General features: G+C 38.9%; 1 long non-coding RNA gene and 1 pseudogene across 1 annotated transcript in view; one reads left to right on the top strand and one right to left on the bottom strand.

Annotated features, from left to right (window-relative positions):
• The window catches only part of LOC130542046 (uncharacterized), an 81,403-nt gene that overhangs the window by 35,431 nt on the left and 22,519 nt on the right, over positions 1–23,453 (top strand). Inside the window, exon 3 of the long non-coding RNA XR_008956324.1 lies at positions 13,200–13,256. This is a non-coding gene — a long non-coding RNA (uncharacterized LOC130542046). The remainder of the gene's footprint in view (positions 1–13,199; positions 13,257–23,453) is intronic.
• LOC113263485 (non-POU domain-containing octamer-binding protein-like) lies at positions 2,694–4,144 on the bottom strand (annotated as a pseudogene).

Here is a 23,453-nt window from a genome sequence, read left to right as displayed (position 1 = left end):
CCCCCTGTTTGTGCACTCTCTCTAAAATAATAAAATAATAATAATTAAAATAAAAATAAATGAACAACAAAAATAGACCGAAATAAAAAATAAAAATTTCTTCCGTTCTTAGGTACTCTTCTTAAAGGAAACTCCTATTTTGCCAATTTCTAGTGTATCTTTCTTGAAAATGTTCTATGCATTTAAAATATATTTTTTAAATATTCCTTTTATTGGACTGTAAAGACAGCATAAGCCTGCCAGGGAATCAGACTCCAGAGCTAGAAAGTTTGGGCTGGAATCCTGTCTCCTCCAACGACATTACGTGACTTTGAATAATCTATTTAATCTCTCTGTGGGTCAGTACTTTCATCTGTAAAATGGAGCTAATAAGCCTCAGAGGTTTGTTTTTAGGATTGAACATGTTACGTTAAACACACTCCTGGCATATCGCATTCAGGAAATGTGAGCTACTACTGCTATGCCAAGCAGATGGTTTTTCAGTTTTATTGAGGTATAATTGACAAATAAAATTGTAAGATATTTAAAGTGTACGACATAATGGTTTGATATATGTATACATTGTGAAAGTATTAATTCACACATCCATCACATTGCATTATTGCCTTTTTTTTTGGTGAAAACATTTAAGTTCTACTCTTTTAGCAAATTTCAATTATATAATACAGTGTCGCCAACCTGTTTATTGTGTTATACTTTAGAACCTCAGTCCTTATTTATCTTATAATGTAAAGTTTGTACCCCTTTATCAGCCTGTACTTCTTTCCCTTACCCCCTACCTAGCCCTTGGCAACTGCTTTTCTACTGTTTTAGGAGTTTAACCTTTTTTTTTTTTTTCTTTAGATTTCATATATAAGTTATAACCTGCAGTATTTGTTTTCTTTGTAGGGCTTATTTCACTTAGCATTATGCTCTCTAGTTTCACCCATATTGTTGTAAATGAAAGGATTTCGTCCTTTTTAAAGGTTGAATAATATTCCATTACATGTGTATATACCACATTTTCTTGACCCATTCATCCATTAATGGGCATTAGGTTGTTTCCATATCTTGGCTATCATGAATAATGCAATGGACATGAAAGTACAGTTATCTCTTTGAGAAAATGATTTTGTGTCCTTTGGATATATACCCAGAAGTGGGATTGCTGGATTACATGGTAGTTCTATTTTTAATTTCTTGAGGAACCTCCACACTGTATTCCATTGTGACGGTATCAGTTTGCATTCCCACCAACAAAGCACAAGGGCTCCCTTTTCTCCACATCCACACCAGCATTTGTTCTCTCTGTCTTTTTGATAAGAGCCATCCTAACAAGTGTGAGGTGATATCTCATTGTGGTTTTGATTTGCATTTCTCTGATGATTGGTGATGCTGAGCATTTTTTGATGTACCTGTCAGTCATTTGTATGTCCTCTTCGGAAAAATTTTGAGTTTGATTTTTGTGTGTGGTCTAAGATAGGAGTTCGGTTTCATTTTTTTGCAGGTCGCCATCCAGTTTTCCCAACATTATTTGGTGAGGAGACTATCCTTTCCCATTGTATATTTTCGGCTCCTTTGTTGAAAATGAATTGACCATATAAGCACAGGTTTATTTCTGTGCTCTCTACACTGTTCCATTGACCTGTGTGCCTTTATGCCAATACCACACTGTTTTTTTAAGATACTGGAACTTGGGTAAATATATTTCTTTGACAATTTACTTATAAATATGAAAGTATAAATTTGAAGGAAGAATTATTGCAAAAATTAATGATGACATCTTGTTCATGAATTTTCTCATTTCTTTTTTTTTTAAAGACTTAAAACATTTTTAATAAGTTGATGCTGCATTACAGCTCCATTTCTCAGAAAAACTCCAAAGATATCAGGGACAAATCAAACATGGTATACGAATTTAAAAAAATGCATAGCATAACTACCTAAGATAGGCAAGGTTAAGAGCTAATGTCTGACCTTTAGCTCACAGTAACTGGTTCCCAAGATTGTACTAGGCCTATCAAGAAAATCTGTGAAGAGCAACATCATAGACACAAAAGCGCCATTCCTGGGTTGTCCTTAACAGAGAAAAAAGTTGGAGGCAATTTAACGCAAGATTTTTTAAAGATACACTAAAATGAAAATCTCTAAGAGGAAATGTCTTCCTTAGGACATGAAGGGGTAATATACAGTATATATCAGAACCATACGTATGTTGTCTGGGACCTCTGGGGACATGTGCCTGAATTCCCTGTGAGTGAATGGAGCAATGGGGCTAAGGTCTTGGGGGATGTTTGTTTTTGAGGTGTATGTGGCACTGTCTCTGGGGTTGGAGGGTATAAGAATGAGAAAGCAAATACAACAAGATGGACAAAGAATGGAATGATTAAGATTAATGGGGGCTCTAACTGGATCCATTTTGCCATAGTTCCTCCCCACCCCACCCCACTCCAGGTCCTCAACAACCACATGAGACTTCAGGAATGCACCACACAGAATCAATTAGTTAAATGATATACCACACAGAACTGATTTGTTAAATATCGCCCTTCCCTTGCCCTCAGCCTCCAGGAAACTCCCTCAAAATAGTATAGGCAAAGAAGACCTAACTGTTGGGAGAAATCGCTAACACTTTTCCAGGACGGAAATTCAGGCTAGTCCAAAAAGGGTCCTTCTTTTAAGGGTTTTTGGGAAACTTGACATTGAAATTTTTATTAGTATTGGAAACATTCGTTTGGAGCAAATTCAACTCCAGGAGCTGCACGGTTGAATGCAGGGTGTTGGGGGGGGGTGTCACCAATTGCCCCAATTCCTTCCATTGTAGCAGCTTGGTCAAAGTGTTCAGTTGGTGGTGGGATCAGTCCCAAGGTTCCATCTGGCATCATGGTGACAGGTCCTGGAGGAGCTGGGGTACCAGCTGGCACTGGAGCAGGGGACATGGCGCCTCTCTTGTTGATGCCCATAGCAGTCTCATAGCCAGTTGGCCCATCCGTATCTCCTGTTCTTTCGCATCAGGGCATGTTTCCTTGAATCCTTCCTGCCGTCGCTGCCTCATTTCTTCCTGTTTCCTCTGCATCTCCTCCTCACGGTGCCTGCGCTCCTCCTCCTGCCTGAGCTCCAGTTGCTTTGTTTCTGTACTTCTTGGTTGTGCAGCTTTTCCATCCTCCGAAGTTCTTCTTGACGCCTCATCAGATCCTGTCTCATTAGCATGAGCTCCATCTCCAGCTTCTCACGAGCTTCCTTGATGTTGCGGTCCACTTGGTCCTGCTGCTGCTTCTCCATCTCAGTGAGCGCCTTCCAGCACGTGGCATACTCACACTCAAAGGAGCCAGGATGTGCGGAGCCGGGTGGCTGCTCCTGGTGAAATTTCTCGTTCTTTATCACCAGCTTCTCTGGAGGTCCCTCTTCATCATCCAGCTTGTCCATGGGCTCCACAGTCACAGGCCGGGGAAGCGTGATTAGCAGGAAGGAGCCTTCATGCAGCTGTCCAGAGCTTTCCGAGCAGCTGGCTTCCCTGAGACTTCGGCAGTGCCTTTTCCTGAGAGTCTTCCTCGATCATCCAGAGGACTACAGTAAGCCCTTTGACCTGGCCAGACACCGAAAAGGCTTCCTCCGGCAGTTCGTTGGAAACACACCAAGGGACGTTTCAGACTGTAAGGGATGTGCTATGGCAGGCAAAGCGCACAGGCAGCTGCTTTCCACGGAGCAGCACGTTGTCCAGTTCTACTTCGGCCATCTCCCCTCGGGTTCGAGTTTCCAAGCAGATAAAACCAAAGCCCTTATCCTTCTGAATGAAGACTTCACGGCCATCCCGTATTTCTCAAGTTGTTTCCTCATCTCCTCCTCAGTGACGTCAGGAGGAAGATTGCCCACAAAGAGCTGGCTATGTTGGGTGAAGTTCTTCTCTCCTGGTTTCCTAAAATTCTTCAGGTCAATAGTCCAGCCTTCGTTTTGGCTGCTGGCTTGTTGTCCATTTGCAGGTATTGGTGGCGGTGGTGCTGCTGCCGGTGCTGGTGCTGGTGCTGGTGCTGCTGCTGCTGGTGCTGCTGCTGCTGCGGTGCTGCTGCTGCTGATGGTGCTGATGATGCTTCCTCGGAGTATGGTTTTGCTTCTCCAAGTTAAAGGTTTTATTGCTCTGCATTTTTGCACCCTTCTACTGACTGTTCTCTCCCCAGAGTAACAGTGACGCTACATGGCCTCTACCATCTTAAGTTAAATTGTCTCATTTCTATGTCTACTAAAAATAAAGCAAGTGGTTTGTAACCAAAATGTAATTTAAAAAATTTTAATTCCAGTGTAGTTAAAACACAGTGTTGTATTAGTCTCAGGTGTACAATAATAGTGATTCAATAATTCCATATATTATTCAGTCCTCATCAAGATAAGTGTGTTCTTAATCCGCTTCACCCACTTCACTCATCTCCTCACCCACCTCTTCTCTGGTAACCATCTGTTTGTTCTCTGCAGTCAAGAGTCTGTTTTTTGGTTTGTCTCTTTTTTGGTTGCTGATCATTTGTTTTGTTTAATTCCACATATGAGTGAAATCATATGGTATTTGTCTTTCTCTGACTGGCTTATTTTGCTTAGCATTATACTCTCTAGCTTCATCCACATTGTTGCAAATGGCAAGATTTCATTCTTTTTTATGGCTGAATAATATATCATCATACATACATATGTATATTTCTTTTTTGTTTGTCCTACAATTGTATATTTCTATATACCACATAGTCTTTATCCATTCATCTATTGATGGACATGGGTTGCTTCCATAATTTGGGTATTGTAAATAATGCTGCAATAAACAGGGGTGCATGTATCCCTTCAGATTAGAGTTTTTGTATTCGTTGGGTAAATACCCAGTAATGCGATTATTGGATCATAGGGTAGCTCTTTTTAAAAATTTTTTGAGGAACCTCCATATTGTTTTCCACACTGGCTGCACCAGTTTACATTCCCACCAACAGTGCAAGAGGGTTCCTTTTCTCCACATCCTTGCCAACACTTGTTTCTCGTGTTTTTTATTTTAGCCACTCTGGTAGGTGTGAGGTGATATCTCATTGTGGTTTTGATTTGCATTTCCCTGATGATGAATGATGTTGAGCATATTTTCATGCATCTGTTGGCCATCTGTATGTCTTCTTTGGAGAAATGTCTGTTCATGTCTTTTGCCCATTTTTAAATTGGATTATTTGTTTTTTGGGTGTTGAGTTATATCAGTTCTTTTTTTCTTTTTTTCTTTTTCTTTTTATTTTTTTTAAAGATTTTATTTATTTATTTGACAGAGATAGAGACAGCCAGAGAGAGAGGGAACACAAGCAGGGGGAGTGGGAGAGGAAGAAGCAGGCTCATAGCAGAGGAGCCTGATGTGGGGCTCGATCCCAGAACGCCGGGATCACGCCCTGAGCCGAAGGCAGACGCCCAACGACTACGCCACCCAGGTGCCCCCAGTTCTTTTTTTAAAAAAGATTTTATTTATTTACTTGAGAGAGTGAGTGCAGGGCACACAAGAGGGGGGAGGGGCAGAAGAAGAGGGAGAAACAGACTCCCTGCTGATCAGGGAGCCCACCTTGGGGTTCAGTCCCAGGACTCTGGGATCACAACCTAAGCAGAAGGCAACTCTTAACGACTGAACACCCCCGGACACCCCTGTCAGTTCTTTATATATTTTGGATACTAACACTTTATTGGATATAGCATTTGCAAATATCTTCTCCCATTCAGTAGGTTGTCTTTTAGTTTTGTTGGTTGTTTCCTTTGCAGACAAGGATCTTAGGACATCTTAATTCTTTTTTTTTTTTTTTTAATATTTTATTTATTTTTTGAGAGAGAGAGAGAGAGACAGCCAGTGAGAGAGGGAACACAAGCAGGGGGAGTGGGAGAGGAAGAAGTGGGCTCCCAGCCAAGGAGCCTGATGCTGGGCTGGATCCCAGAATGCTGGGATCACGCCCTGAGCCCAAGGCTGACGCTTAACGACTGAGCCACCCAGGCGCCCCAGGACATCTTAATTCTAATCAACACTTCTGTAGCTTTATCTACAATTACCCTTTTTTTCTTTTTTTTAACATTCATTCCTTTTTGCATTCAAACCTTTTTCTGAACTTGTTTTGCTTCTTCCTGAAGCACATCATTAGGAAGTTCCTTACTAGATCTCTCTCACTATGTGCTCAGTTTTTATCTCCCAACAAAGATGATGCTAGACCAGACATCTTTTTAAGAAAATTTTCATTTCTAAAAGATCGTTTTGATGAGTCTAAGATTTGAGTTTTTTTCTTCAGTGAACTCTGAATATATTATTTTACTGTTCTCTACCAACTATGGAGATACTAGCGTAGTGGCTGTTGGTCTATCCGTCAGTCCTTGCTTTCCAGCTGTTTTACAAACATAAGGTTTTATTTATTTTATTTATTTATTTTTTAAAGATTTTATTTATTTATTCGACAGAGATAGAGACAGCCAGCGAGAGAGGGAACACAAGCGGGGGAGTGGGAGAGGAAGAAGCAGGCTCATAGCAGAAGAGCCTGATGTGGGGCTCGATCCCACAACGCCAGGATCACGCCCTGAGCCGAAGGCAGGCGCTTAACCGCTGTGCCACCCAGGTGCCCCACAAACGTAAGGTTTTAAATTGGAAATGTTTGCTTCAACCTTCTTCTCCAGTTTCATTACAGTATTTCTAGGTGTGAATTTTTATACAGTCTGCTTTGGTTTTGATATTTTTAAAATATGAGACTTGATATCTTTTATCAGTTCTTAAAATTGCTAATCATTACCTCTTCATAGTTCCTTTTCTCCATCATTCCTCTGTCTTTTCTTAGACTCCAATTAGACTATCTTATTTGAACTTTTTTATCTCTTGAATTTCTCTCATATTTTTCATATTCCCTGTCTTTTTGTATTGCATTACGGTAATTTCTAAGCTCTCTTTTTTGGTTCTTCAGTTTGCTTTCAACTGTGCTTAACATGCTGTTAACCTATCCACTGAGGTCGTATTAGTAGTAGTAGTAGCAATAAACGTAAGCTACTAGTTCTCAGGTTAGATGGTGAATTTCCAAGTGTTCATTATATTTTTAAGATAGAATAAAACTTAAAAAGCCCATTCTTGGCAAATGATTCTAATGTGTCATGATTCAAGGGTTATGATTAAGCCAATTCTGTGCACTTAATTTCCAATAAAAATAATAAAAGTTTTCAGATTATCTCAGATGTTTTATTTTTTTGAGCTGTTTTATTTTACTTTTATTATTTTTTATTGTAGTTGACATATGATGTTGTTAGTTTCAGGTGTACAACATAGTGATTTGATCATTCTATACATTACCCAGTGCTCATGATGATAAGTGTAGTTACCATCTGTTATTATACAAAGTTATCACAGTGTTATTAAGTATACTCCCATGCTGCACTTTTCATCCTTGTGGCTCATTTATTTTATAACTGGAAGTTTGTACATCTTAATCCCCTTCACCTATCTTAGCCCATCCACCCACCCCTTCCTCTCTGGCAGTTGTTAAATAATTGTTTTTCTCATTCAAAAAAATTCAATTTTATATTTTAAAATATTTCCCACCTACTATTTAACATTATATATCTTGGGGGCGCCTGGGTGGTGCAGTCATTGGGCGTCTGCCTTGGGCTCAGGGCGTGATCCCGGCGTTATGGGATCGAGCCCCACATCAGGCTCCTCCCCTATGAGCCTGCTTCTTCCTCTCCCTGATCTCCCGAACAGATCCCTCTCTCGCTGGCTGTCTCTGTCTCTTCAAATAAACATTATATATCTTAATTTCAATATCTGAAGCCTTTAGGGTTCTGAATCTGTTGTTTTGCTTTTGGTGTTTTTTTGAAGATTTATTTATTTTTATTTTAGAGAGGGGGGAGGGGCAGAGGGAGAGAGAGAATCTCAAGCAGATTCCCCACTGCATGTAGAGCCCCATGTGGGGCTCAATCTCATGAACCTGAGATCATGACTAGAGCCAAAACCAAAGTCAGATGCTTAACTGACTAAGCCACCCACATGCCCCCCTGTTGTTTTTTTTTAATGCAATTTGTTATTCATGTGTCTTGTAACTAAAAAGGGAAATATAGATAAGTTGGACCACATTAAAATCAAGAACTTTAATTTAATCAAAAAAAGCCATTAAGGGGGGTTGCCTGGGCGGCTCAGTCAGTTAAGAGTTTGCCTTTGGCTCTGGTCATGTGACCAGGGTCCTGGGATCAAGTCCTGCGTTGGGTTCCCTGCTCAGAAGGGAGTCTGCTTTTCCCTCTCCCTCTGTCCCTGCCCGTGCTCTCTCTCTCTCAAATAAATAAATAAATAATCTTTTTAAAATCCATTAAGAAATTAAAGATTTAGAAAGAAAGATTTTTCCATCATATCTGATTAAAGACATATCTAGAGTAAGGGCGAAAAGGCACCTCTAAATCAGTAAGAAAATTACAGACTGTTAGTTGATTGGGAAGAAAACTTGAACACCTACTTCACAAAAGAGGGTTTCCAAATGGTCAGTAATCCTATAGGTGCTCAACATCACTACAATGCCAGGAAATTAAAATTGAAATTAAATAATGTATCGGTACACATCTGACACAATGGCTAAAATAAAAAAGACTGGCAATCCCAAGTGTTTATGAACACGTGGAATTCCTCTACACTGCTGCTGGGAGTATAAATTGATGCAGACTTTTTGGAAAACAGTTTGGCAGTATCTACTGAAAATAAACATATGCATACCCTATGACCCAGCACTTCCACTTCCAGCAGAAATATATGCACTAAAAAGCATGTACAGAGAATCTTCATAGTAGCATTATCCAGTAATAGCTCTAAGAGTCTATCAACTCTGGACTGGAGAGATAAATTGTGGTATAGTCATACATGGAACAATGAAAATGAAATACTGTGACACCACAGCAACATAGGTTAATCTCAAGACATAATGTTGAAGGGCGAGAAGCCAGACACTAGAGTATATACTGTATATTCCATTTCTAGAAAGTTTAAGAATGGGCAAAACTAATCTATGGTGTTAGAAGTCAGAACATTGATTACCTTTGAGATGGAGTCAGTGACAGGGAGAAAGAACAAAGGAATGGGCTTTTGAAATCCTGGTAATGTTCTTTTTCTCAGTTTGGGTCTGTTTATATTTTAAATATTTATTGACTAATTCACTTATTACTTGTGTATGTTGCTATACGTATTTACATTTCAGTAAGAAGCTAACTTGAAAAAAACAACCTGTATATTCTTGATTAACAGTTTGGTACTAACATATTTAATATTTGTGTTCAATTTTTTAAAATGGCTCAAATTGGCCATTGTGGGTTATTTTCTGTATACCATCTACTGTTTCCTAGGAAGTGTACTAAATGTTATGCGTTCGTTATTTTAAATCTTCACAATAATCCTGTAAGTTAGAAATTAGGTCCATTTTGTATACGAAGAATTGAACTCAGAGAAACTAAGTTTTTTTTTTATTTAAAGATTTTATTTATTTATTTGATAGAGACAGCCAGCGAGAGAGGGAACACAGGCAGGGGGAGTGGGAGAGGAAGAAGCAGGCTCCCAGCAGAAGAGCCTGATGTGGGGCTCGATCCCAGAATGCCGGGATCACGCCCTGAGCTGAAGGCAGACGCCTAACGACTGAGCCACCCAGGCGCCCCCAGAGAAACTAAGTTTTTGACCAAGAGCACACAACTAGTAGTATATGCTATCCTACCCTGACATATTTAAAGCCACAGGTTAATTTTTAGAACAGAACCAGTTTTCAAATTGGAGTCTTGGGCCTGGAGACACACATTTAACCTGGGTGTCTTCACTTACTAGCTCTCATATAAATTACATTTGGCAAGCAGAGCAGTACTGGTTTCTTGTTTTTTGTTTTTGTTTTTAAATTTTGTGAGTTTTTGGGCTCCTGTGAACAGAGGGAAAAGTCATAAACAGCCATTATTAATACTAACTATTTTACCTGAACATGTTTGCCTGAACAGCTTTACAAATAAAATGCTTGGAAAGTCAATATTAATATCTCTGTATCTGTCGTTGACCAAAGAATCCTATCCAATCAGTGGGCTTCCGAAGCTGTGATAAATACTTGCTACTGTTTGTCTTTTGATGCCTTATACAAGGAGGCAAACTGCATAACACTCCAAAGGGATTCTCTTTCCGCTATGAAACATAGTGTCTGACATTATATTAAATAGCTTGAAAATACTGTAACCATTGATGCACTGTTGTTGTTAAAGTATCTTAGAATCAATGAAAGAAATTAATAAACAGAAAACCCAGTCTTAAGAGAGATCTTCTCCTGGTTTTCTAGTTAAGAAAAAATAAATTAGCACTCTCAGCAGGGGGAAAAGCAGTAGATTGTGTGGGATTCTTTTGAAAAAGGAGAACTTCACTCCCAATGTTAATTTAATTTGCATGCACTTCTGGAGAAGTCATTTATCATCTTACTATGCATATACCTTGGATAATATTTATGCTTCTCTATAAGCTTTTAATAAAATATACTACTATCACTGGAATACCAATTCAGAATTGGTTAATGAAGGAAACAACTGAAGGAAAGTTTTGATAAGAATTTAGTATAATCCCTTCACATATCATTTAGGGACTATTTCATCGTTAGGATCAAAGACTGAGAACAAGGGACGTCTGGTTGTATTTATTCTCTTCTAGTGCTGTTTATGCGACCCTGAGCGTCTCTTTGATTCCCACAAGGCCAGCTGACATCAGTATGCTGATTCTGTTTTTAGTAGGTATGAATTTGGGGAGCTCAGATAGCTTAAAAAGAAGACTAAATCTGATTTGTCTTGCAGATTCTGAGCAACATTACTGATATATCAGTTCGAACTAGGGTGTAAGTATTCTTAACCTGCTCCTGAATGGATGTGCTGGGCAGATAGTTATATCAGAAAGTGAAAACCACTCTGCCATCTTATCTGACTGTTTCATCCCTAACTGGGACTTGCTGTTGGGATGCTTCCATTTTCATGGCTGTGTGAGCTCCTTCTTCCAGGTTGCTTTCTGCTTATGGATGGAGCTGTCCAGTCTTTACTAGGTATCTTAGTGTTTTGATTTCCTCACTTGTGTAAATTGAGCCCCCTTTCCTTGCCGATCTCCTGAATAATAGATCAGACTGTCAAAATTACTTCATACTTCATAGGAAAAAAGTGAAGATATTTGAAAACCAAAGGGATTGCAGATGTTTACTAGATAAGGAAACACCAAAAGGTAAAGAAGGCTATGGCTGTGCTGCTAGCAGCACAATGTAATAGTCAAGAGGGACTGGGACTGCCTAGGTTCATGTCCCCATACCTCCACACACTGTGAGAATTTGGAGAAGTTACTTAACAACTCTTGAATCCTCAGTGTTATTGACTATAAACTAAGAATAACACCTAATTCTTCATGGTGATGTAGGGATGAGAAGCAACCCTAGGGGTACAATGGTTACTATTTATATTAATATAATGTAAATATATTTGTAAATATATTTATGTAAATATATATAAGCATAATTATACATGCATTATACTCATTTATATTAGTATATAGAGAGTTCTGTGATATGAAATTATATGTACTGACATTAAAGGATATAATTATATATTTATATCAATAATTGATATATAAATACATGACCATTGTATTATTTTTGTTACATTACATTTAATATGTATTTATCATGTATATAAATATATGAGTATGTATAACTATAATTATAGGAATTATAATTATAGTGCTTGGCATGTTTTAAATATCTACTAGATACTAAATTTTTAAAAGTTGGACACTTCTTTAGGTCTGTTCAGTACCTCTATTCCCCTTCCCCCTTCATCTGGGAGAGCACAAGATTTGGGCACATAATTTAGGCATAGCCTATCAGAATGTCCCAAATTATATATCCAGTTATAATAATTAGTTTAAGTTGAGCAAGTAACTGAGCTGGGTCTAGATCTTTTTGATCTTCCTTAGCTAATATGGTTTCTTAATGCAGCAACAATAGTTGTTCATATGTTTAAATAATAATGTAAATAATAGTGAATAAATAGTAAATAAAAATGAAGAAATTTATATTTTATGGGTTAAAGGGGGTGAGAATGGGAAACTGGGTTGAGTATTAAGTAAACATCAATTTCTAATGGAACTAATGAGTATATGAGCCCATATATTTCCTTTTGTTTTATTACTTAAGCTGATTTGAGGAAGACTTCTGTTACTCACAATAAGAAGAGTCCTGACCAGTCTTAAGAAATAATAGAAGTAGTCCATATCCAGAGACACTATACAGTGGGCTTTGGGAGCAATCCTCAGGGCAGCTTAACTGTAAGTGCTATGCAGATCAAACTGAGGCCAGGTTTGGATCCTTAATAAAACCATAACATGAAGGTCAGTTGAGCAAACCAGATTTTTCTTTGGGATTTAAAGAATTTTTACAAATCAAATTTGGGAAATTTCAAATGCTTGGATGTTGGAATAATTGATATTCAAAGTTAGAGTTTGTAGGGGCACCTGGGTGGCTCAGTCAGTTAAGTGTCTGACTCTTGGTTTCAGCACAGGTTGTGACCTTAGGGTCCTGAGATCGAGTCCCATGCCAGGCTATGCACTGAGCACTGAGTATGGAGCCTGCTTAAGATTCTCTCTTTGCCCCCTCCTCCCCCCGCACTCTCTTTCTCTCAAATAAATAAATATATCTTTAAAAAAAATTAGAGTCTACAACTTCTTCCTTTTATTAAAAAAAGCTGCTTCCTGAATACTTGGCTGCAGGCTGCAGGTCTCAGGGCAAATGTCCTTTTTTGTTTGTCATGGAATTAGTAATTTTAGTTAGAATCCCTTATGTTCCTGACAAAGGTTATAAAATTCTGTCTCTCAATTAACTAGAATGTATTTTTGACAGCTACTTAAATTTAGATCTTACTCATTTTTTTTTGCAAGTCCCATCTGAAGTTTTAAATGGAAATATAAATTCTAATTTTAAAAATGAGCAGAGTAGTTTGGAATGATGAACTGATTGACTTAGGTGAAGAATTTTAAGCCTGAATTTTCCTTATGTTTGCTTTCACCCAATGTTTATTTTCACCAAAACAGCTTTCCGTCCTTGATTGTGAAAACGATGTTCCAAAAAATCTGATGTCCTAATGATAATGAGATTGGTCAGTGACAGTGAATTGTATCTTTATCCTTTATTAGTTGTTTGTCACACCCATTTCATTTCTCATTCCAGTATCTGGTCCGCTCATGATAACTCCAGGACAGAAAATCACCTGTATTAGAAAACGCTGTAAGTAGCTGTGGGCTCTGGCCTCTCTGCTGCCTTTTGAGTAATGCTTTTTAAATAAAAAGATTGTGCAATTTAAAGGTCACATTATAACGACTCACTTTAGTCTTTAATATGACTAGCCATCAGAGGTGGCGTTAGCAATGAGATTTGGATAAGAAAGATTCACAATTCTAATTTTCATCTGTGCACCTTGGCAACAGTTCCTGAGGACAGTGTGAACGGAACTCCAAGACTAAATAGCCCATAGGATAATACACTCTCCAGCATGCTGAGAAATAGAGATGAAGAAAATTAAAGCTCCAATGGTCTTGTATAAGGATTTCATAAATTATTTTCTAGTACAAAAATGAGTTTGAAAATAGCTCTCATAACATTTTTTAGACCTGTACCAGATTTAGAATTATGACAAAATCCAAAATTATGAAGGTATTGACACTTATACAATATAATTAAATATGAATGAATATAATTTTAATTGTAACTACTATGTATTGAATACTTATACGACTTGCCAGCCACTGGGCCTAGTGCTTTACGGACATTAGCTCATTCAATTCTCACAACAGTCCCAATATACTATCTATTATGAGGTCCATTTTATAGATAAGAAACTGAGGCATATAGAGGTTAAGGAACTTGCCTTCTCTTGGCCAGTGCAGGACCTGGGGCTCCAGTTTTGTTGAGCCTGGACTTTTCTTGACAATGCTGATTCATGGAAATATTAAGTGTGGTTGCTTATTTTCTCTACAGATACTCATGTAGTTATCACTTCCCACAACTAAACACAAGTTGTTTTTTTAATTGTTCAGTTCACACACATCATATTTATATTTTTAAAAACTTTTTACTTTAAAATAATTATAGCATTTTAGGGTTCTCCAGAAAAACAGAACCAGTAGGAGGCTATAAATATATATGTTATCATGGAGGCTGAGAAGTTGCCGAACTGCTGTCTGCAAGCTGGAGACCCAGGAAAGCCAGTGATAACAGTTCAAGAACTGTTAAGTGGTTAAGTCCTGATCCAAGCAGGAGACTACTGACGTTCCAGTTCAACCAGTCAGACAGAGAGAGTGGACTCCCCTTTTTCTGCTTTTCTGTTTTATTCAGTCCCTCAATGGATTAGATGATGCCCACTCACATTAAGGAGGACTGTCTACTGAACCCACTACTCCAAATGTTAATCTCATCAAGAAACACCCTTAAAAGACACACCCAGAAATAATGTTTCATCTGAGCATCCCATGTCCCAGTCCAGTTGACACATAAAATTAACCATTATATAGAGATACACAGAATGTTGCCCCCCCCAATGCATAGGGAGATACCATGTGCTCTTTACCCAGCCTCCACCAACAGTGAACATCTTGTGTAATGATAGTACACTGTCAAAACTAGGAAAGTGACATTGGCGCATTCCACATAGCTTATGATTTCATCAGTTTTACAAGCACTCTTTGGCCACAATAGTTTGTTACAGGTTTGTAATTCCTTCCATCACTTGGAAGGTCCTAACTTTCTCTAGTCAAATATTTCACTTTCTTTTTTCATGGCTTTGACTTTCATAAGTTGCTTACAAAGTCCTCCTTACCACCAAATTATGAAAATATCTTTTGTTAAATATATTTTCTTTCAGTACTTCACTTCTTTTAGAATTTCCTTTTATGTGTAGTATAAACCGAATTTAATTATTTCCCCAAATGAACAGCCACTTGTGATAAAAGCACTTGAGTAGCCCGTTCTTTCCTACTGATTAGAATGCCATGTTTATCATATAGACTTGTATGTTTTTGTACTCTCCATTTTGTTCTATTTTTCTTTGACTCTACCAATACTGCGTTATTTATTTCTTTAATATCAGACAGCTTAGTCCTTTTTAAGAAAGTAATTTATGTATTTTAGAGAGGGGGAGAGAGAGAGTGCAAGTGAGTGGGAAAGGGGTAGAGGGAGAGAGAGAATCCTGAAGCACTCCCCACTGAGTGCGGAGCCTGACACGAGGCTTAATCCCAGTACCCTGAGATCATGACCCAAGCCAAAACCAGGAGTCAGCCACCCAACTGACTGAGCCACCCAGGAGCCCCCAGTACTGGGTAATTTAGATGTAATTTTCAAATGTGTATGAATATTGTACCTTTTAACAAGGAAATAACATTGATGTGAAGCTGTGGAGCATGAATGACTTCTTTCTCTAAGCCTATCATGGTCCTTTGGAGAGCCCTAACTCAAATGCTTCTGGTAACCAGGCAAGTATCAAATGTACAGGGAGGTCAGCACTAAATCAATAAAGATTAGTTTATACCATAAGCATGATTACATGTCTTTTCTAAAAGCATCCCATTTCAATTATTTAACATAACTTTCTGTCCAAACACTTCTGTCACCTTTGAATGTCTACCTCTAGTCTAGTGGAAATAATTTGGTATTAGAATCAAAAACCTCCCCAAGCTTCCCCATTTATTAACTGGGAGACTTTAAACAAATTACTTGATCTCTCAGATGCTCAGTTTCCTTATTCTGTAAAAGAAAGAGTACTTAGCGTATGTTTGGACTAATTATTACATGAAATAATATGCATCAAAACACTAAGTATAGCATCTTGTACATGTTTTTTGCTACATAGACTTAGTGGATTTAAGCAGTAACTTATTTAGGGAGGGAAACACATCTTTTGATCTAGATGAAGGTCCCTTTTAATCCATTAAATTCAGGCAGCTAGGAAATTTGTTAATAAACATTAATTTATGAGATTTTATGTATGGTACTATTTTGGGTACTATCTGGAGAATACAAATAATTGTCAGATGTAGTCCTTACTCTTGGTAAGTTTGTAACCTGCTGAAGACACAGATGTTGTAGAGTTTAAGACATCTTTTTTTTTTTCTTCTTCTCTTCCTGTCCAGCATCTTTTCTCACCCTTTCAGGACTTGACCACCTTACTCTCAATTTGTATATTGGGTTGGGGTTTTTCCAGAGGTAGGCATCTATGTCACAGGCCTGGCCTTTTGGAGATGACCACTTCCCAACTATCATGATTACTTCAAGACTGGGCATGAGACCTACATCGGGCTCAAGAAACTGAGAGTTTTGCTGGAGCTGTTGGGAAAGAAACTCTTTATACAAATTGTTACCCCAGGAAAAATTGAGTCTAAAGCTGCCCGTGGGCCGTCATAAAACCAACCAACCAACCAACCAACCAACCAACCGGGGCGCCTGGGTGGCTCCGTCGGTTAACTCTCTGACTTTGGCTCAGATCATGATCTCAGGGTCCTGGGATTGAGCCCCTCACTGGGCTCCATGCTCAGAGGGGAACCTGCTTCTCCCTCTCTTTCTGTCCCTCCCCCTGTTCCTGCTCTCTCTCTCTCAATAAATAAAATCTTTAAAAAATAAATAAATAAAATCTTTAAAAAAAACCACAAAAAACCAAAACCAAAAGCAAAACTAACCTCATCAAAAAAGCCAAAACTACAGCAACAAAAACATGCCCGAGAAGGACACCAGCATAGAAGGCAGCGGAGCTGAGAGACAGGGAAAGGAGAGACCAAGGCTGATGTCATTGCTGGAGAGACAGGGAAAGGAGGGACCAAGGCTGATGCCATTGCTGGGGCCCTCGAATTCAGCTGTCTGTGTGTTCATCCCTTGAACTTCCTAGTTATCTCTTTGGTTTGAAAACACAGTTTGAGGTGTCTTTCTGTTATTTTCAACTAACAGTTCTGACCAATATAGAAATATAATACATATATGAAAAACATGCAAGGAAGCTTACAAAGCCACATAATCAGTCCTTGAGAAATATGAAGGTTCATTTCTCTTCCCAGGCATAACTGTTCCAAGTCTGGTTCATAGAAGCTGGGGAGGAGTTGTGGGAGTAGATGATAGACATTGGTACAATTGTTAAAAGTACTCTCAGAGATTGGTGTTCCATTGACCCTCAAAGATAATGTAACCCAAAATTTAATATAGGGGGACTTTACTTCTTATAACTAGTCTGTATTATGTATCATGCAGTTTAAGCATATTTCCTGAGTATTTCCATCATACTTCCTCAGGGAAAATAGTGAAATGAAATTAATAAAAAATACGTAGGGAATTCATTTTAATGTAAAGATTAAGATTAGTGGACAATATTTAGGCATGAGAAAAAGTGTCCTGAGGTGGGAATAGCCTGCAGAAGGGGCTTTCTTCTGCTGCCCCCCACCCCCAACTTCCTACCTTCCATTGGGAATATCTTTTGGGTACCAGGAACCTCTGCCTGCCCCACATATCTACCTCTGCCACAGAGCTCAGCACCAAGGCCACCCTTTTGGTTCATGGCATTATATATTTACATCAAGACAATTACATCAAGCATGTATAATTGTGTTTTAAAATGGACGTTAGAATTCATAAACCAAGTTTTTATCTTTGAGATCAGTTAATAAAATTTCCCAGCTCAGAGTGGCACAGAAGTGGGACGTTCTGATCCGAGTGAAGTGGAAGGGGTGATGGAATCTGAAACACAGAGAAGAACCAGCCACTGTGGCCTCTGGACTCCCTGTGATAACACAAGAGAGCATTGTGAGATCAAGGGCATAAAGAATTAGGCTGATCTAGTTTTGGGTCAGGGCCTTATTACTTACCTTGGCAGTTACTAGGAGCTCGGTATCCTCTTCTATAAAAGAAGAAAATGATAATACCTATCTCAAATGATGTTGAGAACATTTGGTAGGTATTGACCGCAGACCACAGAGCCCAGGCATGTATATATCCATATATATATACATGCCAACATCATTGATGTTGGATTTACTACAATAGGAAAGACATGCTTTAAGGAAGGGGCTGTGCCAAAGGTAGCTTGACTCTTCAGGTTTGCTTCAGGAAGGTAAATGTTTGCTATCAGGAAGTTCAAAGATTCACCTTAAAAGTCACAACCTCTCCACTCAAGAAGAAAAAGCCATTGGAGGCTTTTGAGCAGCATAGTGATATTTCACATTTGGCAGGATCCTTGGCGGCTACGTTGACAGGCTGTAGGGAGGGAAGGTGGTGGCAGAGGCCAGTGAAACTATTGATATAATGGAGGGAAGAAATGGTAGTGGCTCAGAGCAGGGTTACAGGAGGAGTAGTAGAGTGAAGTGACTGAGTCCTTGTCTTGGTCCTTTCAGGCTACTGATAACAAATACCACACACGGAGTGGCTTATAAAGGGCAGAAATCAGTTCTCACAGTTCTGGAGGCTGGAAGTACAAGATCGTAGTACCAGCATGGTTGGGTTCTGGTGAAGGCTTGCAGACGTCTTGTTGCATTCTCACATGGCGTAAGGGGCCAGGGCTCAGTGGGGTCATCATCTCCTCCTCCTCCTCCTCCTCCTCCTCCCTCTTTTAAAGATTTTATGTATTTGTTTGACAGAGTGAGAGAGCACAAGCAGGGTTGCAGTAGAGGGAGAGGGAAAAGCAAACACCCCACTAAGCTGGGAGCCTGACATGGGGCCCAGTATTAGGACCCTGGGATCACGACCCAAGCTGAAGGCAGATGTCCAACCATCTGAGCCACCCAGGCGCCCTGTGGGGTCTTCTTATCAAAGTACTCATCCCAGGGCACCTGACTGGGTCAGTTAGTGGAGCATGCCACTCTTGATCTCAGGGTTGTGAGTTTGAGCCCCATGTGGGGCATAGAAATTACTTAAAAATAAAAAATCTTAAAAAAAAAGTACTAATCCCATTCATGAAGGCTCCACCCTCATGACAAAGCACCTCCTTATATCATCACATTGGGCATTAGGATTTCAACATGTGAATTTTAGGGGGACGCATACATTCAGACCATAGCAGTCCTAAAGGTCAGGAAATAGAATTAATGGATTAGTGTGAAAAGGGAAAAAGAAAGGAATCAAGGATAATTCCATGTATTTCTGGTCTGAGCAACAGGGAGAAAGGAACTATCCTACAGGACTTTTCTCTTGCCTCCCATGAACTATCCTTTTCTGGTTTTCCTCCTTCCATGCACAGTTTTTCTTGGCAGTATTCGAGAAGGCTGGTTATAATGCCCAACCAGCCCATATACAAAGTGCAACTTTTTACCCCTGGTTTTATTCAGAGATAATAGACATATAACGTTGTGGAAGTTTAAGGTGCAGAATGTGATGATTTGATACATGTATATATTATGAAGTGATTGAAATACAATTTTGGATTGAATGTATAAATTACCGGGACAGAGGAAGGATGAACCAAGAACATGTTGAAGGTTTACTCCAAGAGAAGGCCACTTTGATAGGGAAATCAAAAGATGACTTCTCAGGCCACAGAAAGACTGAGAAGCCCTATCAAGGGCACGAAACATGGGAGTGAACTCTTAGAGCAGATTGTTCAGGGAAATAGGTGGTTGTCATAAGCTTTAGATATTGACCAACCTGAATTAACAAAATTGGAGCATATTTGCATTACTTTCTGTGTCTTTATACTGAGTTAGAGTTTATTGTGACTTATGTATTTGAACAGTTTTCCTTTGGATTAATCTAATTTCAAGTTTAAACATTCATTAGTGTTGTTACATAGAATTTACTTTGTCAGCACTTTGGAATTGAAATGTTCATTTGTACACATACTTTGTTTCTTCAGTTACAAGCATGTGGTGAAGCATGTTGAGTTTTAGCACTGACTTGGGGATCAGGGTGTGATTTTACCTGATTGAAGTGTTTAGTTCTTGATTAACTCCTGTAATTTAAATGTTTACTGCTGGGTACCAGTCTCAATTTTAATTGAAAATTGATTTTAAAAGGTAAAATTTGGTGCCATCCAGTGGCAAAATTGCAAATTGCAGCACAAGCTGACTTGTGAAGAAAGGATTTAAAATTGAAATGGCTCATTATTATACCCTGTAATTCACAGAGATATTAATAATTATAAAAGAAAAATAGCGTGAATTTGGAATTAGATTTAATGCACCATGAAACAATATAATATAAAAATTAAAACATGGAATTAAGAGACTGGAGACAGATGTTCTGGAGTTGTTTCATTTGTGAGATAGGACTATGTTACCTACACGGTGGCAGGGAGCTGGGAAATTTGTATTTTTAAGATATAAATTACAATTACATATGCTTTGGCATTGACTGAATTCGATTATAAAAAAAGATTTTATATTACACTCTGTTAAATAATATCTTTACATTTACATGTTTGAAAAAAATTGGGGGGGCAGAGGGAGAGGGAAAGAGAGAATCTTTTCCAACACCCAGCCCAACAGGGGGTCCCAGTCTCACAACCCAGAGATCACGACCTGAACCAAAATCCAGAGTTGGATGCTTAACTGACTGAGCTATACAGGTGCCCCTGAAAAAGATTTTTTATTTTTATTTAATTTATTTAATTTTTATTTATTTATTTATTTTTTAAAGATTTTGTTTATTTATTTGACAGAGAGAGAGAGACAGCCAGTGAGAGAGGGAACACAACAAGCAGGAGGAGTGGGAGAGGAAGAAGCAGGCTCTCAGTCAAGCAGGGAGCCTGATGTGGGGCTCGATCCCAGGACCCTGGGATCACACCGTGAGCCAGAAGGCAGATGCTTAATGACTGAGCCACCCAGGCGCCCCTGAAAAAGATTTTTTAAAAAAATGTTTTGTTCAACTTACCAAAAACCTTGTAAAAGTCCTAACTTTTGAAAGTCATTCACAGGCAAAATATGAGGAACGTTGCCCTAGGTGCCAGAATTAAGAGTGCAAATATCCGTTGTGTAGGAGACTCTTCCTGCTCACAGATGCATTTTGTGGCAGTAGGAAGTTTTTTGTCATCCAGGTTGAATGACAACCATATGCATTAAAAACACCTTTTTTGAATAAGAGTTACACCTTTATAGCAAGACTACCTAGTCAGGACTTGTATTAGTTAGGATACAGGTTCAGCTGTTGAAAGTCACCCAGTAGTAACAGTGTTTAAATAAGGTAGAGATAAGTTCTCTCTCATGTTAAAGTCTGAGTAGGTCATTTAAGACTGTTCTACGATGTCTGGTTACCCAGGACCCAGGCTCCTTCTGTCTGTGGCCTTGAACATGCAGCTGCCATCTCATGGTCCATGATGGCTGCAGTGTTTCTCTTTTCATCCAAAGCTTTCTCTATATTTCTCCATCTTTAAAGCCATAGGAGGAAAATGGGTGGAGGAGGGTTCTCAGGACTAGTATGGTTGAAGACTTACTGTGCCTCATAAGTTCATGTCTCTTTTTTATAGAAAGTTCTGCTTCCAATAGAATATCTGGTGCTAAACCAAACCAATATACTCTTCTATTAGTGAAATATACGTGTATACATTAATTTAATTATACCAAAATTAAGAAAGAAGGTAATCCAGTGTCACTGGTCCCATTAAACCAATGGTTCAAAAGCAGTGTTCTCAACCGTTGTTACGTATTGTAATCACTAGGGGAGCTTTAAGAATACTGATGCCTGAATCAAGCAATTGATGTTCTCATCTAATTGGTCTAAGGTGCGCTTTGGCCATCAACAAATTTCAAGACTTCCCCAGGTGATTCTAACTGCAGCAAGATTGAGAACCATCGTTCTAGACCTTGGTGTACATCAGGATCATACGGAAGCTTCTAAAAGCATATCTGTGCCTGTCCCCCCTCCCACCCTTCATTTCATTATGCTGAAGTTAATCTGGAATGGGTCTCAGGCATCTGTATTTTTTAAAAGTTTCTGAAGTGATTCTAATTGCAGGCAGGGCTGAAAATCTCTGCTATAGATGGAAAAGAGTTTCTTTCATGATTTCTTTATTATTTATTTTTTTTTTTTGCCACTTTACATACTGACACTCATACTTGAATTTATAGAGCTATTCTGTTAGATTAAATGAGCAGTTTCTGGGATAGGAAAACTACAACTATGTTGTAGATTTAGCACTCTCATCTGAGTACTTCATTGAATCTCAAATTCCCCCACCTTCAACTGGAATGCTAAAGTAGCAATAAAATTAACTACCATTTTACACACCTGTGTTGCATACAATTTCCTAACATTTTCAATTGTTAGGTAGCTTTAAATAACTTGATTACAGTTAAATGGTTAAAACTTTCTTTTGTCGTTAAAAGATCTGAGAGGCAATTTTATTGATGGAAAGACTCTTCAGAAACCATGACCTTTCTCTCCTGTTGCCAACACATGGGTTATTCTGGGTTGTGCTAGGAACCTCAGAATCTTGATGCAGTCCAGTTTGGCCAGGAAGTTGTTGGCCAAATACCTACTAGAGCCAATAATTTCTTTGTGCTCCAGGTTTCCACCTTGGGGCCAAAGGTTTTTTGTTTTTGTTTTCTGTTATGGTAATTAAAATGAATCCCAATGGTGAGATCTATTGAGTATTTGCATAAATTTGGCCAGATTCTTTAAGAAATGTCTCAAAGAAATGCCTTAATGCAGTATGCAGAATGTGTATCCCACTGGGGTACTGTTAAATGCTCCTCCAGGTTAGGGGACCATCTACACCTAATTCCTCATGTTTTCTTAGAAGGAAGGGAATTTCCATTCTCCTCCTAAGGAGGGAAAGGCTACAGGTGGGACACTTCCATCCTCTCCCTATTGCTTTTCTTTCTTCTCCCTGTGAGAAGATTGACTTATGTGACTGGTGAGTTTTGGAGAAGTTGAATATGCTTGGCTCTGCACCTTCACATTCTCTCCTTTTGAGATCTACTTGTGCAAAAAGGAACTGTATCCTGGTTCTCGGTGCATAGTATAGCAGCCTGACATAGACTGTGCCTTACACTCACGTCCACTAAGCTCAAGTGCCTCCCAGTGACTGTACCACAGTTTTCTAGTCCTGTCCCACTCCTACTCTCCCATATGAATACTCCATTCTTCTCTTATGATGCTTCCAGCACTTCCCTCCTTGAACCACAGGATCCGCCGATGACGCTTATTCTTTCTTTCCTGAGAAAATAGAAGCTATTAGCAAGGAACTTGCACAGGATCCCACTACCTAATCTACTAAATCATCTATACCTAAACTCACATAACACTCTTCCCTCCACTTAAAGGAGATGAACAGGTTAAGCACCAATCTAAGGCCACTTTCTCCACTTGTGCCCTGGATTCCATTTCTTTTCACCTTCCTAAGGGCATTGCTGTAGCAAATTCTCCCCTCCCTCTTCAATTATTAATTTGTGTTGATCTACACGATCATTCACATTAGCATATACATGTGCTATAGTATTTCTCACCTTAAAAAAAAGGTTC

Source organism: Ursus arctos, unplaced genomic scaffold, assembly GCF_023065955.2.
Source record: "Ursus arctos isolate Adak ecotype North America unplaced genomic scaffold, UrsArc2.0 scaffold_3, whole genome shotgun sequence".
In the NCBI taxonomy this organism is placed as follows: domain Eukaryota; kingdom Metazoa; phylum Chordata; class Mammalia; order Carnivora; family Ursidae; genus Ursus; species Ursus arctos.
The sequence above is the reverse complement of the archived record's forward strand: the minus strand, read 5'-3'. Positions and strand labels throughout refer to the sequence as shown.